General features: G+C 39.1%; 1 protein-coding gene and 1 pseudogene across 1 annotated transcript in view; both read left to right on the top strand.

Moving 5' to 3' along the window:
• Positions 1-16,624, top strand: part of GAD2 (glutamate decarboxylase 2) — a 92,371-nt gene that overhangs the window by 36,949 nt on the left and 38,798 nt on the right. The gene's annotated exons all lie outside the window — the stretch shown is intronic.
• Positions 4,835-4,953, top strand: LOC120367627 (5S ribosomal RNA; annotated as a pseudogene).

The following is a 16,624-nucleotide window of genomic DNA, read 5'->3' as shown; positions in this document are numbered from 1 at the left end:
AGAGACGGGGTTTTACCATGTTGGCCAGGCTGGTCTTGAACTCCTGACCTCAGGTGATCCACCTGCTTCGGCCTCCCAGAGTTCTGGGATTACAGTTGCAGGGCTAGCTTTTGGTGACAGTTCAAAGTGGAACACGGTTCTAAGTTAAAACAAAAAACAAAGTTATAGTAAATCTTTATTTGTTTGGACTACATTCTCTTAGAATTGAAAATCAAAAAGCATTTTAATTTTATTAAATATACTATAAAAATAGAATAAGATAAGTTAATACAAAATTTCAGTTCACCGTGGCTTACATTTTGATGTGAAGTATTATAACTAAACAGGAATCTTCCATTTTATAAAAATTACTTATTAAATTTGAAAGAAGAAAATGTGTTAGGTGAATATATGATTTCATAAGTTATAGCTTGAGTTTCCTTGTTAACAAAAAGATGAATATTCAGGGATAGGATTAATGAATTTTTATTCATGTCATTCATATTTGCAAAATTTGAATTAGTAGCATCTAGATGAATGATGTGTAGCTATAGCTAAGAATAGAGAAGGAAAATGAATTAGTATAGAGAAGAAAATAAACATTTGTGAAAGAAAACAGTAATATTTCCGAATTTGCTTAGGCTACAGAGCAAAAAGATGTTTCCCAAATATCCAGTCAAGAAAATAGGAGAGAACATTTCTATTGCATGGATGATAATTTGGAAGAATGGGGAACTCCTATATGATGGAAGCGGGAGCCCTGCAAGCTACCTCTTTTGGCTGCAGACAGTGGCCTTGACTGGAACACAGTGGCAGGGATGGTGGACGTAGTTGTCTGGAGAGAGATGAGCACAGGAGGGGAAGCACCATGACAGAGAAAGTGCTGGTTGTTACTGACATACATCTAGTTCTGCAACTAGAGGAAGGATTATGGGAGTCATCCAGATAAAGAGGAGAGGCAAAAATGTCCCAGGCAGACGCCACAGCACATTCTAAACCAGCGATCCCCGCCCTTTTTGGCACCAGAGACCCGTCTGATGGAAAACAATTTTTCCACGGAGAGGGCTTTGAGAGGTGGGGATGGCAGATGGTTTCAGGATGAAACTGTTCCACTTCAGATCATCATCAGGCATTTGTTAGATTCTTTTTCTTTCTCTTCTTTTTTTTTTTTTTTTTTTTTTTTTCTTTTTGAGAAGGAGTCTCACTCTGTCTCCTAGGCAGGAGTACAGTGGCACAATCTCAGCTCACTGTAACCTCCACCTCCTGGGTTCAAGCAGTTCTCGTACCTCAGCCTCCCAAGTAGTTGGGACTGCAGGCACCCACCACCATGCCCAGCTAATTTGTGTGTGTGTATGTGTGTGTTTTTTTAGTTGAGATGGGGTTTCACCATATTGGCCAGGCTGTTCTTCAATCCCTGACCTCAGGAAATCTGCCTGCCTCGAACTCCCAAAACATTAGATTCTCATAAGAAGCATACAAGCTAGGTCCCTCACATCTGCTGTTCACAGTAGGGTTCCGGCTCCTATGAGATCTAATGCTGCTGTTGATCTGACAGGAGGTGGGGCTCAGCTGGGAATACTTGCTCAGGGCTCACCTCCTGCTGTGTGACCAGTTCCTAACAGGTTGCCATTAGTTCTCATCCCTGGCCCAGGGATTAGGGACCCCTATTCTAAACCTTGAATGTAAGAGAGAACCTGGCTTCTTCAAGGAACTGAAAAGAAGAGAGAACTTGCTCAGAATGTCCTTGTCATGAGGGCCGTATGATCCATGTTAAGCTGTTTGGGCTTCTGATTAAAAGACATAGGACATCACTGAAGGTTTTGAGCAGGTGAGCACTAGCATACTTTTGTGAAGAAAGATTATTCTAAATGCAGAGCAAATGGGATTACAGACTGGAAGCTGGTGGATGTTGTAGTAGTATGAATGGGAGATGATGAATCATGGGCTGACCAGATGCAGAGCAATTGGAGAGGACTGCTGCAGTTAATAAGAATTGTTGCTGTTAGTAACCTGATTGGTGTGCAGGTTGAGACAGGAGGCAAGGACGAATGCCAGGCTTCTGGCTTGCCAGCTAAGTCCATGCTGTGCTCTTCTCTGAGATAAGGCACCCTGTCCAAGGTGAACAGTTCAGATTTGGAGATACTGCATTTGAAGACCTTATAAGACACCCAAATGAGGGTGTCTGATAGGCAGTTGGAAGTATGGGCCTGGAGCTCAGGAGATACACTGGGGAAGCCATGCAGAAGGTGGCCTGGGAAGGAACTCTCAGGAGCATCCACACTTCAGGGACAGGCAGAGTAAGAGCAGCCTGCAAAGGAGATTGAGGAAGAGCAGTCAAAATTGTCAGAGAATCAAAAACGGGGCCACGAGGGCCATGACAGTGTTTCTAGAGAAAGGAGTGGTCACCAGAATCAGATGCTACAGCAAGTGAGAGGAGGGCCAGCAACTGCCCATCGGCATTTCTTCCAAGGAGGTGGAGATTGGGTTTGGCCAGGGCAGTTTCAGTGGAGGCGTGAGGGCAGAAGGCAATTTGCAGTAGGTTGGGGTGAGTGGTAGATGAGAAAAGGGAGAAGGAATACAGGCAAGGTCCAGGAGGTGGAGCCATGAAGGGGAGAAGGCAGGGCAGAAGCTGGAGGGGAGCTTTGAATCCAGGATGGCTTTTGGCTTTGTTGTTTAAAGGAGAGAGGCTTACTGCCCATTTACTGTGAGGTGGAGGACCTGCTAGAGAGGAAATATGAATTATGGAGGGAAAGAAAGAAAGAAAAAGGAAGGAAGGGAGGGAGGGAGGGAGGAAGGGAGGGAGGAAGGAAAGAGGGGTGAGGGAGGGGAAAGGGAAGGGAAGGAGGGAGAAAGGGACAGAGGGAGGGAGGGAGGAAGGAAGGATGGAAGGAAGGAAAGAGGGAAGGAAGGAAGAGGGAGGCAAGGAAGGAGGGAGGGAAAGAAAGAAAAAATAACAAAGGTTTAATTTTTCTTGTTCCTAGTCTTTTGGCTAAAATTGTGTAGACTCTTTCTCTGAGGAGCTCACACAAACTCTGAAATAATTTCACATCCTAAAGTTGGAAGGAAACAGGGGAGAAAGCAAAGGAGCATGCTGTGTGATGGAAGGTGCAAGGAGGACTGGGGACGGGTGGGGAGGAAAGACAGGAGGGGCCAGCCTGGGCTCAGCTTATGTTGACAAGCCGCTAATGACTCAAATCAGACACCCTGAGAGTTGGAAATTCACCAGTTATGAACAGTCTGACACATTTGCTTTCTCTATCTTTCAATATATACTGTATATAAAATCCAATATTACATATTAAGTGTAATGAATATTACCTATATTAATTATACATATGAAAATATATATATATATGGAGAGAGAGAGAGAGAGAGAGAGAGAGAGAGAGAGAGAGAGCCATTTGCAAGCTCCTTGCAGACATCATGCTGTTCTAACCCCTTAATACCTCAATGTATGTTTCCTAAAAACAGAGATATTCACTTACACAATCACAGGCCAATTAAGAAAATTTGGAAATTTGACATAGAATACTATTATTCAATCTTCATACCTTACTCAAGTTTCTTCAGTTGTCCCAGTAGTATCCATGACAGCTATTTTTGCCCCAGTCTGGGATCACATGTGACATTTAGTCGTCATGTCTCTTTCATCCTCTTTAATCTGCCGTGTTTCCTCAGCCTTCCTTAGTCTCTCAGGACATTGATGTTTTTGATGAGTAGAGACCATTTAGTTTGCAGGTACTTTGGATTCAGCTGGTGTTTTCCCATGTTTAGCTTCAAGTGATGCATTTGGCACAGGACTTTGAGGAGGGGATTCCTGGCTTTCTCGAGTGCATCTCATCTGGAGGTTGGTCCCATATCAACTTTGATTTTTTGGTGAAGGCAGTGTCTGCCAGCTTACTCCACTATGAAATGACTATTTTCTACTTTGCAGTTAATAAGTATCTTGCAGGGGATGCTTTGAGGCTGTATAAATACCCTGTTGCTTCTGAAATGTTCACCCACTAGCTTAGCATCTACTGATGATTTTCCCCTGAATTATTGTTGTAATGGTTGCAGAACAGTGATTTTCTAACTCCATTATTCCTTCTGTATTTATTAGTCCTTTCATTCCACTGTAGGGAAGAGCTCTTTGTCTTTTTGTTCTCTCTCACTCCCTCTCTCTTGCTCTCTCATTTGTTATCAGTATGGACTCAAAAGTATTTTTAGAAATTAATATGCTCAGCTGGGTGCAGTGGCTCATGCTTGTAATCCCAGCATTTTGGGAGGCAGAGGTGGGTGGATAACCTGAGGTCAGGAGTTTGAGACCAGCCTGACCAATATGGTAAAACCCCATCTCTACTAAAAATATAAAACTTAGCCATGCCTGGTAGCAGATGCCTGTAATCCTGGCTACCTGGGAGGCTGAGTCAGGAGAATCACTTGAACCTGGGAGGCGGCAGTTGCAGTGAGCCGAGATCACGCCACTGCACTCCAACCTGGGAGACATAGTGAGACTCCATCTCAAAACAAGAAAAAAGAAATTAATATGTTCTCGTGCCTTCTTCCACTCGTTCTCCCTGCTCTCTTCCATTTCTCCTTCTCTTTCTCCTCCCTTCAGGGTTCCCTTTACATTATCTAAATTACTTGTAATTTGTTATAAACCTTACAGAAAATAAATCTGACCAAGACGCTTGATACCTAGTGGCACAGGACTGCTACAGTCACTGGCTTTCCTAGCTCCCATGTAACACAAGAATTCTGTTAGCCATTTTGATTAATGCTCTTCTACCACAAATTAGCTACTAGTGCTTTTATGTATATTTTAGCCTTTCTTTTAAACATATCACTCAAGCTTTATAAATTACAGTTAGACATCTATGGCCATACCACCCTGAATGCGCCCGATCTCGTCGGATCTTGGAAGCTAAGCAGGGTCAGACCTGGTTAGTACTTGGGTGAGAGACTGCCTGGGAATACCAGGTGCTATAGGCTTAAAAAAAAAATTTAAAAATAAGTAAATAAATTACAGTCAGACTACATTTCTCTGTGTTTTTAAGTACCACACTTTATCACACAATTGGTTTAAACAATTGAAAGTATAAATAATCAAGGGTCATTATACTCTTTCATTAAATTAGCTGAATTGTAGCCAGTGCCTGAAGGTGGTTAGAGATGCTAATTAATCTTTCGGGTCCTTGGGGAGCTGTTCAGTGCATTGCAGCAGAATACACTTCAGAGAAATACCAAATCAATTATTCCTGAGCAAGGCTGTGGGAAGCCCTCTGAGTATTTCCTATGGGTGTAGATGCAGAGAACTCAGGGATGCCAGTGCTGTGTGTACTTCATTCTGCCCTCTACCAGGAAGGAATATAAAATAATAACAGCTGACACTGATTGAGAGTTTATGACGTGCCAGGCACAGTTCTAGCCACTTGACAAAATTGACCTAATTAATTCATTTAATTAGAGTCACAAAATATTATATTCTTTCACATTTTTTCTGGTGCTGACATAGTTTGTGAAGTGATTCCATACACACAACAGTTTTAAACAGTATGGCAAGTTTTCTTTCATAGCCTCTCACAGGGGATATGTACAAGGTCACATGGCTTGTAGATGAAGAGTCAGGGTGTGGACTCAGAAGAGAACGCTTAGTGTTCACTGGTTTAAACAGAGCTCCTATTTTTTCATTTTTTTGTGGGATAAAACACATATCACATAAAATTTCCAGTCTGAACCATTTTTAAGTGTGTATTTCAGTGGCATGAAGGACCGCTGACGGTTGCTGTACAACCATCATTACTGCTGATCTCCAGAACTCTTCTCACGTGGCAAAACTGAAACTCTGTGCTCAGTAAACACTAACTCCCCACCACCCCCTCCTCACTATCCCCAGAAAAGCCCACTCTACTTTCTGTGTCTACGAATTTTACTGCTCCAGGTACCTCACTCACATGAATGGAATCATACAGGATTCGACTTCTGTGACTTAGAGTCTATTTCACTGAGCACAGTGTCCTCAAAGTATATCTGTGTTGTAGGATGTGTCAGAATTTCCTTCCTTTTTAAGGCTGAATAATAGTCTGTTGTATAGATCACATTTTGTTTATCCGTTCATCCATTTATGCACACTTACTTGGGTTGCTTCCACCTTTTTTTTTTTTTTTTTTTTTTGAGACGGAATCTCACTCAGTCGCCCAGGCTGGGAGTGCAGTGGCACAATAGCTGCTCACTGCAACTTCTGCCTCCCAGGTTCAAGCAAATCTCGTGCCTCAGCCTCCCGAGTAGCTGGGACTACAGGTGCATGCCACTGTGCCCGGCTAATTTTTGCATTTTTGTAGAGATGTGGTTTCACTATATTGGTCAAGCAGGTCTTGAACTCCTGACCTCAGGAGATCCACCCACCTTGGCTTCCCAAAGTGCTGGAATTACAGGCATAAGCCCCTGTGCCCGGACTTACTTCCACCTTTGACTAATGGGAATAATGCTGCAATGAATATTGGGTGAACAATTACATCTTCAAGATTCTGCTTTCAATTGTTTCGGAGTAGATACCTAAAAGTAGAATTGCTGGATCACATGGTAATTCTATCTTTAATTTTTTGAGGAACCGTCATACTTTTTCCACAACTGTTATGTCATTTTACATTCCTGCCAGCAGTGCACAGGCTTCCAATTTCTCTACATCCTCACCGACTTGTTATTTTTTGAGTTATTGATCTGTTTGCTTGTTTTTCATAGCAGCCATCCTTATGGATATGCAGTGGTATTTCATCGTGGTTTTAATTTGCATTTATCTGATGATTTGTGGTGTTGAGAAATTTTTCATTTGCTTAATGGACATTTGTATACTTTTTCTGGAGAAATGTTTACTCAGGTCTTTTGGATTGGTTTTGTTATTATTGTTGTTGAGTTTTAGGACTTCTTTATTCTAGATATTAATCCTTTATCAGATATATAATTTGCAAATATTTCCTCCCATTCCTTGAGTTTCCTTCTTACTCTGTTAATAGTATTTTTTGTTGTACACATTTTTAATGTTCACGAAATCCAATTTGTCTATTTTTTTCTTTTGTTGCCAGTACCTTTGGTGTGATATCCAAGGAATCATTGCCAAATCCAGTGTTACGAATATTTTGTCCTATGTTTTCTTCCAAGAGTTTTATGGTTTTAGCTCTTACATTTAGATCTCTGATCTATTTTGAGTTAATTTATTTGGTGTTATATAAGAGATGGCTCCTTTTTAAAAATAAGAATGACAACATAATTCTCCTATTCGAGAAGCCACACATATTCATTGTAGAAAAATAAGAAAATAAAAGACCCTAGATATAATCTCTCATAATAGTTGATGGATATAGTTCACAATATATTTCCATATATTTAACATAAAAGGAACTATAAGTATTTACTTATTAGAAATTTGGTTTTTACATTCCAAATATTATGGACAACTTGTATGCCTTAGAAATGCTTCAATACAATTCTATTCACTATTTAATAACCTACTATTTAGAATTTATATTGCTTAACAAACTTGTTGCTAAATATTAAGTTGTTTTAAACTTTTACTATTTTTTAAAAAATGCTATTATAAACATTATCATGTCTAAACATTTGTACATATCCTTGTATTGTTTTCTTAAAATAACTTATGGCCAGGCATAGTGGCTCGTGCCTGTAATCCCAGCACTTTTGGAGGCCAAGGTGGTGGATCACCTGAGGTCAGGAGTTCAAGACCAGCCTGACCAACAAACCTTGTCTCTACTAAAAATAAAAAATTAGCTGGGTGTGGTATTCCCAGGTACTCAGGAGGCTGAGGCAGGAGAATCACTTGAACCTAGGAGGCAAAGGTTGCAGTGATCCAAGATCACGCCACTGCACTCCAGCCTGGGCAACAGAGTGAAACTCTGTCTCAAAAAAAAAAAAAAAAAAAAAACAAAGACAAAACCGAAAAAAACCCACCTTCCTAGATGTAGAGTTTCTGACCTCAGGACTGTCTATGCTGAGTTAAAATACTTGCTGTCGTGTTGCCTTCAGAAAAGACCCAGCCAGTTTACACTCTTCCAGTACTAAAAAGGGGTACCTATCCACTATGTCCTCATTCATGCTAGGAATTAAAACCTTAAGTGATGTGTATCAATCTGATGGATGGAGCTTTTTTATTATTCATGTTTTCATTTACGTTTTGATAATTAGCAAAGTTGAATCTTTTATTTTTGTGGGTACATAGTAGTTGAGATATTTTGGCAGACACAGGCATACAATGTGAAATAAGCACATCATGGAAAATGGGGTATCCATCCCCTCAAGCATTTATCCTTGCAAAGTTGAGTACTTCATACTTATCAGTTATTTATAGTTCAAAAAGAAAAAGAAAACAAAGCTCTCTTTTATCATGTATGTTACAAATGTTTTCTAAAATGTATCATCTGCTTTTTTATTTCATTTGTTGTATTTTTTAAAATGTTTCCATTTTTGATAGAGTGATCATCGATTACTTATTTTCTACCTTTAGTGTCTTTAGAAAATGTTGTTTATTCTTACAACATGTTAATATTCATTGTTTTTACCTAGAAACTTTGTTACCATTTAAATAGTTGATTTAACTGAAATTAACTTTGGTTATAATGTTTGGGAAGTATATAATATTTCCTCCCTCCCTCCCTCCTTCTCTTCCTTCCTTGCCAAATGGTGTTCCAACACCCTCAACCCTGTTAATCACTCTTCTACTATTTGTATGAGTTTGACTTTCCTAGATTATATATATATATATCTATATATATATTTGTGACATCATCAGTATTTGTCTTTCTGTGTCTGGCTTATTTTACTTAGTATGATGTCCTCCAATTTCATCCATGTTGTCACATGATAAGATTGTATATGTTTATTATGTTTTTTCTTTATCCATTTATCTGTTGACAGACACTTAAGTTGTTTCCAAATCTTGGCTATTGTGAGTAATGCTGGACTGAACATGGAAGTGTGGTTATTTCTTTGAGACAGTTATTTTATTTCCTTTGGATACATATCCAGAAGTGGGATTTCTGGATCATATGGTAGTTCTTTTTTTTTTTTTTTTTTTTTTTTTGGAACTGTCATGCTGTTTTCTGTAATGGCTGTCCACTGCCTAAGAGTTCTCTTTCCTCCGTATCCTCTCCAGCACTTGTTATCTTTTGACTTTTTGATAGTAGCCATTCTAACAAATGTGAAATGATATCTCATTGTGGTTTTGATTTGCATTTTCCTGAAAATCAGTCATAATTAATGATTAGCACCTTTTTGTACACGTGTTGGCCATTCCATTTGTATGTCTTCTTTGGAAACAGGTCTATTCAGATCCTTTGTCCATTTTTAAATTAGGTTATTTGGGAGTTTTTGTTATTGAGTTATATGAGGTCCTTATATATTTTGGATACTAACCTTTATCTGATGTAAGGCTGCAAATATTTATTCCCATTCCATGGGATGCCTTCTTGTTTTGTTAATTGTTTCTTTTACTGTGAAGAAACTTTAGTTTTATATAGTCAGCCTTTTGTATTTTTGCTTTGTTGTCTCTGCTTTTGGTATCACATTAAAAAAAATCATTGCCAAGACCAATGTCATAGAAATTTTTCCCTATGTTTTCTTCTAGTTACAGTTTCAGGTCTTAGGTAAATCTTCAATCCATTTTGAGTTGATTTTTGTGTATGGTCTAATATAAGGGTCTAAGTTTAATTTTTTGCATGTGGATATCCAATTTTCCTGGCCCTATCAAAAAGACTGTCGTTTCCCCATTATGTATATGTGGCACCTTTGCCAATAATTAGTTGACCACATGTGCCTAGATTTATTTCTGGGTTTTCTATTTGTTCCATTGGTCTATGTATCAGTTTTTATTTCAGTGCTATACTGTTTTTATTACATAGCTTTGTAATATAATTTGAGATCAGGAAGCATTATGTCTCCAGCTTTGTTCTCCTTGCTCGAGATTACTTTATTCATGGTCATTTGTGTTTCCATGTGAATTTATGTAAAAAATACCATTGACGTTTTGGCAAGTATTTCACGGAATCTGTCGATTGCTTTGGGCAGTATGGACACTTTGACAATATTGATTCTTCCAATTCATGAACATAGGATATCATTCCTTTTTTTTTTTTGTATGTTTCTTCAATTCTTTCATCAATGTTTTATAATGTTACTGTACTGATCTCTCACCTTTTTGGTTAAATATATTTCTAAATATTTTATTATTTTTGATGCCATGTAAATGGAATTGTTTTCTTGATTTTTTTTCTGGGTAGTTTTTTTCGAGTGTATGGTAGCACGACTGATTTTTATGTGTTAATTTTCATATCTTGCAGTTTTAATGAATTCATTTATAGTTCTAAAAGCTTTTTGGTGAATCTTTTAGATTTTCTGTATATGAGATCAGATTCATCTAAAAACAGTGACAATTTAACTTATTCTTTTATAGAATAGTTCTTGCAACAAATCCTACTTGATCCAATGCTGATCTTAAATTTCCTTCGGGATTACATTTTCCAGTATTATATTTAGGCTTGTTGTAGCTATATTTGTAAGCTGTACCTAATTCATTCTGCAACCTTCCATTGTCTTCTCTATAAGAGTTTAAAGAGTACTAGATGTCATTAGTAAACTTGTTCAAATTTACCATCTGGGGCTGGCATTTTGAGGTGGGGGCAGATTTTTGGCAACTTTTCTCTCACTTATATCTTGGTTATTAGTTTCTTTTTTTTTTTTAATTTTCCATATATTCTTGAGTCCATTCTTGTAATTTACCTTTCCCAGGAAAAATTATTTATTTTTCTCAAAAACTTTAAGATTACTGTAAAGCTTTACATAAAATGCTTTAAAAATAACAAAATCTCTTTATTCATAACATCTCTCTCATTTCAAATGTTACATTTTCTCTCTTTTATTTATTGGACTAATCAGATATTTGTATATCTGTTGATCTTTTCAATGTCCCATCTTTTGAATGTATTAGTTAAGTTTGCTTTTTATTAAGTTTTCTAATTCACTTTAAAAAAATTCCTTCTTTCTGCCTACACTGTTGTTGTTTCCCCAGCTTTTTGGATTAATTACTTTAGTTCTTCTTGTTCTCTGTTATTTAATTTCATAAGCACTTGGGGCTATGCATTTTCCTCTGAGAATGATTTAGGATGCTTCTCATGTTTTTATAAGTATTATTCTTATGTCTTTAATTTTTAATGTTCTGTAATTGCCATCTTGATTTCCTCTTGGACTCCAAAGTTATTTATTTAGAGTAGCCAAGCATGGTTTCTTACATGGTAACTTGAACCTCTTTTTTTTTTTTTTTTTGAGACGGAGTTTTGCTCTTGTTACCCAGGCTGGAGTGCAATGGCGCGATCTCAGCTCACCGCAACCTCCGCCTCCTGGGTTCAGGCAATTCTCCTGCCTCAGCCTCCTGAGTAGCTGGGGTTACAGGCACGCGCCACCATGCCCAGCTAATTTTTTGTATTTTTAGTAGAGATGGGGTTTCATCATGTTGACCAGGATGGTCTCAATGTCTCCACCTCGTGATCCACCCGCCTCAGCCTCCCAAAGTGCTGGGATTACAGGCTTGAGCCACCGCGCCCGGCCTGAACCTCTTATTATAATTCTTTTTATTCTCTCTACAGACACATTCAGGGAAAAGGGATGGAAGTTTAGGGAGAAGGAGGAGTAATGTGAGGTGGTCAGCACAACTTCCTGCCCAGACAATTTCCCTCACCGTATACCTCCCCGTCAGTGCTCATACTGCCCTTCGAGGGCAGCAGTAAGGAGGTTTCATTTACAAAAGAATATATCTCCTTACCATATCACGGCTGGAGTCTCCGTTACACATGACTTGCATTGTTGTATAGTCATAGTATGTGTGCTAAGTAAATGTTTTTGGAGAAAGTCAATGAAAAGAGTAAATATTCCTAGAATTATACACAAAAAAATCACCAGAAACATCCTTCTCTTATAACCTGACCTTAATGCTAAGTGATTCCATTGTGCATATTAGAAAACAAATCTTAAAAGAAAAAAATATCATTAATCATTACAGTTAAAGTTCTTTTTCCAAATCCAACTATGTAGTAAAGGCACCAAGAAAGTTCACTATTTATAATTACAGTAAAATTCTTTGCAAAGGGCTTGGTTTTGTAATACAAGCACTTCTTAAATGACCAGTTTGAGCTTTTGTTAGTTTATCTTAGGGGACTTTCCTAAGACAGGGTACCCATGTTAGTAGCACCTATGTAAAGACACGGGGAGATCTTTTCTCCAGGAGAAATCTCTGGTAATTTTCACTGCCCCTCTGCAATTCATCTTCAACAATTTTTCACCAAGTCAGTCTATGCAGTTTCTCTAGTCACCACACAGTCTCAGCAATTTGAAAATTCACCTGCATCCATTAACTCTTCTTGCTATCTTGATAGGAAAGTTTTACCTAGCACTGACTAGTTAAAAAGCAAATATAAACCAATCAACAAGTAGCAGGTTTTTGTTACTGCTGTTGCATTTGGATGTTACACTAGGTAGAATAACATCATCAGATATGTTTTAGGACAAGGTTACAGGCTTTTAGTATTTACTAGCCAGTGCCGATAGCAGTAATTGGGATCACTGAACTACTCAATTCAGGGGGCTTCCAGAAAACCACACAGACATTTTGCATACGTCATTACAATCCTAGAATTCAACCTGAAGAGTTTTTTGTTACGTCAGGTAGTTGTACAGTACCAAGAATCTGGGTTTTGCTATCAGACAGCTCTAGATTTGAAATCTGCCTCCTGCTAGCTGTGTGACATTCTGCAAGTTACATAATGCTAATAACAATAATACCACTGTTAATAACAACGTAACAACATTAGACTGCCAAACACACATTGAGTGCTTACCATATGTTAGGCAGAGTTTGCTTAATATTGTTTATACCTACTACTTATTTAACCCTCATACAAATCTTCTGAGACAAATACTATTATCATCATTTTATAAATGAGTAAAAAGAATAACTTAATTATTCAGGTACACACAGTTAGCATGTTATCTGTGGCAGGAATCCACTATTCCGTCTCTGGATTTCAAGCTTTTAAACATAGTCAACTGCCTCTCTGAACCTCCGTTTCCTAATCTGCAATGTAAATATAAAAGAACTCTCTCCTGCAGGGATGCGGGAGGAGCAGGAATCATGCAATGACTCCTTCTAAAACTTGTCATTTAGTTTTGCTGCTGGTGGCGTTGTTATTATATAACCTTAGTCCATTTCTAACAGGAAGGATGCATGCATACTTTCTTCTTTGCACACATGTTTTTATGAACAGAGCTAAGTCCTGCTTGCTTAGGAAATGGTGGTAGTATCTCTAGTTTCAGCAGGGCCAATGAATGGGGTCAGCTAGTGACTCAAGCACCCCATATGTGACCATCTGCAAGCCTGCCTAGAAATACAGACTCTCCAGTAACCTGCTCCATTTGGTAAGATAATCAGTCCTTCCCTTTGGAGCTATGGAGAAATTTTAGGCATGAATATGAGACCATGGTCCCAGGTACAATCTGTGTCTTTTTGCTTCTTTCCACAAAGAGAAGATCTTTCCTGTTGGTGGTTCTACCTGCCATTCTTCCTGGGATTTTGCCCAGTCAACTTAGTGAAGTTATATGACCCTATAGCATCATATGACTTTAAAAAAAAACACACACACACACACAAAAAAACAAAAAACGAAGTCTTGGTCTGTCTCCCAGGCTGGAGCACAATGATGAAATCTCTGCTCACTGCAACCTCCACCTCCCAGGTTCAAGCAATTCTTCTGCCTCAGCCTCCCTAGTAGCTGGGACTACAGGCACGTGCCACCATGCCCAGCTAATTTTTGTATTTTTAGTAGAGACAGGGTTTCCCCATGTTGGCCAGGATAGTCTCTTGACCTCATAATCCGCCTGCCTCGGCCTCCCAAAGTGCTAGGATTACAGGCGTGAGCCACTGCACCCTGCCAGCATCATAAGACTTTTTAAAGCCTACTGTTGACTGAGCATCTCAATGCAAAATACCTTGTCCAAAGCAGCAGTCTGGTTCAACGGCCCTCACTTTAGTAGCAGTCCCTTTTTAAACACTAGCAACTAACGGAGAGCAGTGTTATAAAGCATCAGTGGCTGCTTAACTGTGAGCTTAAAGGCTGGATGCATAATTATTAAAAATATACTCTTATGTTATAGAAATTCTTTTAGACTACACATAGTGTATGTAACAGTCGCCATCCAAAGCCTCCCAGGCACCAGGCGATTTTTGTGCAAAAAGGCCAGGACTGACCTGACAACTTCTAATCCGCAGAGGACAGTCTGCTGGTTGTCACCCAATCTTCTCTCTCTCTGCAACATGTGGGCAGGCAGGGATGGACGAGGCTGCATCTGGAGCTCCTTCTACTCACTGCACTGCAGCCATGAAGGCTCCAAACCATGGCACATGTGAAAAGTACTTAGTGTGTTACACAGTTATGTAAGTACCTCCCAGGTTAAAATGTCCCAAGCAGCATCTCTTAACATACGACCCTGGGTCTACCTGCATATGTTATGCAGAATCACCTGGGTGACTGATGAAAATGCAGATTCTTGTGCACATTTGTCTATTTATCAGTTTATTGTTTGTCTCCCTTCTTAGCATGGAAGCCCTGAAGAGTAGAAGCTGTCCTGTTTACCCTGGTACCCCACTTCCTACAACACTGCATGGCACATAGCAAGTGCTCAATAAATTTTTGTGGGATGAATTAATTCCTGGTCCCCATGCTGACCTACTGAATCAAAATGCCTAAGAATGGGGCTATGCATTTTAAACAGGGGCGTGGGTGATTATTATGCTTACTAAATTTTAAGAACCAGTGTTCTAAGGTAATTTGGCCAATTCTAAGTTAGAGCAAAAGACAGTAAGTTTCCTCTCACAAGGCCTCCATATTCACTGTCTAGTCAGACATTAAGGCCTCCATATTCACTGTCTAGTCAGACATTAAGGCCTCCATATTCACTGTCTAGTCAGACATTAAGGCCTCCATATTCACTGTCTAGTCAGACATTAAGGCCTCCATATTCACTGTCTAGTCAGACATTAAGGCCTCCATATTCACTGTCTAGTCAGACATTAAGGTAAACATATTAATAGCTTTGGGTTCAACTTTTCCTTCTAACCATATTCCTCCAACAGATGTTTATCTACCACCTGCCATATGTCAGGCGCTGGGTCCTAAGTAGACAAAACAAATACAGGTTTGGAAGGCAGAGTGCTGAGGAGAAACGAGAGCTAGCCCCGTGTCTTTCCAGTCTGCCAGAGGTGAACACTTGGAGCTGATGTTTGACAAGATACGCCCTCCTCCTGCCCAAAGCTTGCTGATACAAGAAAGAAACAGATCATATACTCACTACTGTTTTCCCGGCAGGTTTGGATGACAGCCCTGGCTCATGAAAGTCAGATGTGATCTTAAAAGATTTATCTTATTTTAAAAGACTCCAGCCTTTCCAAACAGGTTTCCTATATGTTTGGTGCCTTTGAGTTTGTTCTGGAAGCTTGGATTATATTTCTAGTTACTCCCTGGCCTTTTACCAGCATTAGATCTTGGGCAGTCACTTCTCCTCTCAGCCTGTTACCTTATTTGAAAAATGAGAAGGTGCAACTAGCATCGGGCATGTCTTAGGACCCCTTCCGATTCAAATGTACCCTCACATCTGACCCTCATTGCCATCTTACTGCCTTATACTTAACAAAATGTTAAGTATGATATGATTTGATGAGCAAATAGTGATTGTCAAACTAGTCTACCCCAAATTCTTCCAGGCAGAGGTGTTTAGCTTGTGGTAAACTTGGGTAAAATTCAAGATTTGCAAAAAAACAATTTCTAAGAGTTCTCACTCTCAATTTTCTTGTTTATGGTAATTTTAATGTGCTTTAAACTTTAAAAGATAAAGATAATACCCTTTCTCAGAAACTTGAACATTTTGTTTATATCAGGGCTGGAGCAAGGTGCTTTGGCACAGCCTGATCTGATGGGGAGAGGTTGAAAAACTGCTTTCAGGGATGCCCCCAGGCAAAGCTGTGAAGTGTAGGAAGAATTATAGGGAGTGAGGAGCTCTCTATGTGCTTTCCTCAACCACACCACTCTCTCTTCCCTCCCCTCAGTCTCACAGAAGTTCCCCAAATCTAAGTCCATATTCTTGGCATCAAATATACCTGTAATGCCCTATTTTTCCATTCCAGCGTGACAAATGAATCACTGGTAACTTGTCCGTTACCATTGCCCAGATAATTGTCTTTCTTTGGGAAACAGCTTCAACAAAATCAGTGAGTCCCAGTGCTTTGAGGTTTCCTGTCTGCTTTATATTCCAATTATTTTATCAGGTCTTTATTGGCCTGAAAAAAATGGGTCAAAAATATAACTTACCCTTCTCGCTATATAATGCTATTTTTAAATAAAGGCTATAGAAGTAATTCATAATAAATTAACTTATTTTAATATGTAAAAGCCTAAGCAAGACAGCACTAGAAGCTGTAATGAAGTCCAACGCTTGCTGCATGTCTAGACTCTAGGAGAGCCACAAATGTACTCTTGGGCCAGTGACAAATACCGAAAACCCCTCTCACTGCTCACTATATGCCAACAGTATCCCACAACCATTTATCGTG

The sequence above is a fragment of the Saimiri boliviensis genome, chromosome 8 (assembly GCF_048565385.1).
Source record: "Saimiri boliviensis isolate mSaiBol1 chromosome 8, mSaiBol1.pri, whole genome shotgun sequence".
Taxonomy (NCBI): Eukaryota; Metazoa; Chordata; class Mammalia; order Primates; family Cebidae; genus Saimiri; species Saimiri boliviensis.
The sequence above is the reverse complement of the archived record's forward strand: the minus strand, read 5'-3'. Positions and strand labels throughout refer to the sequence as shown.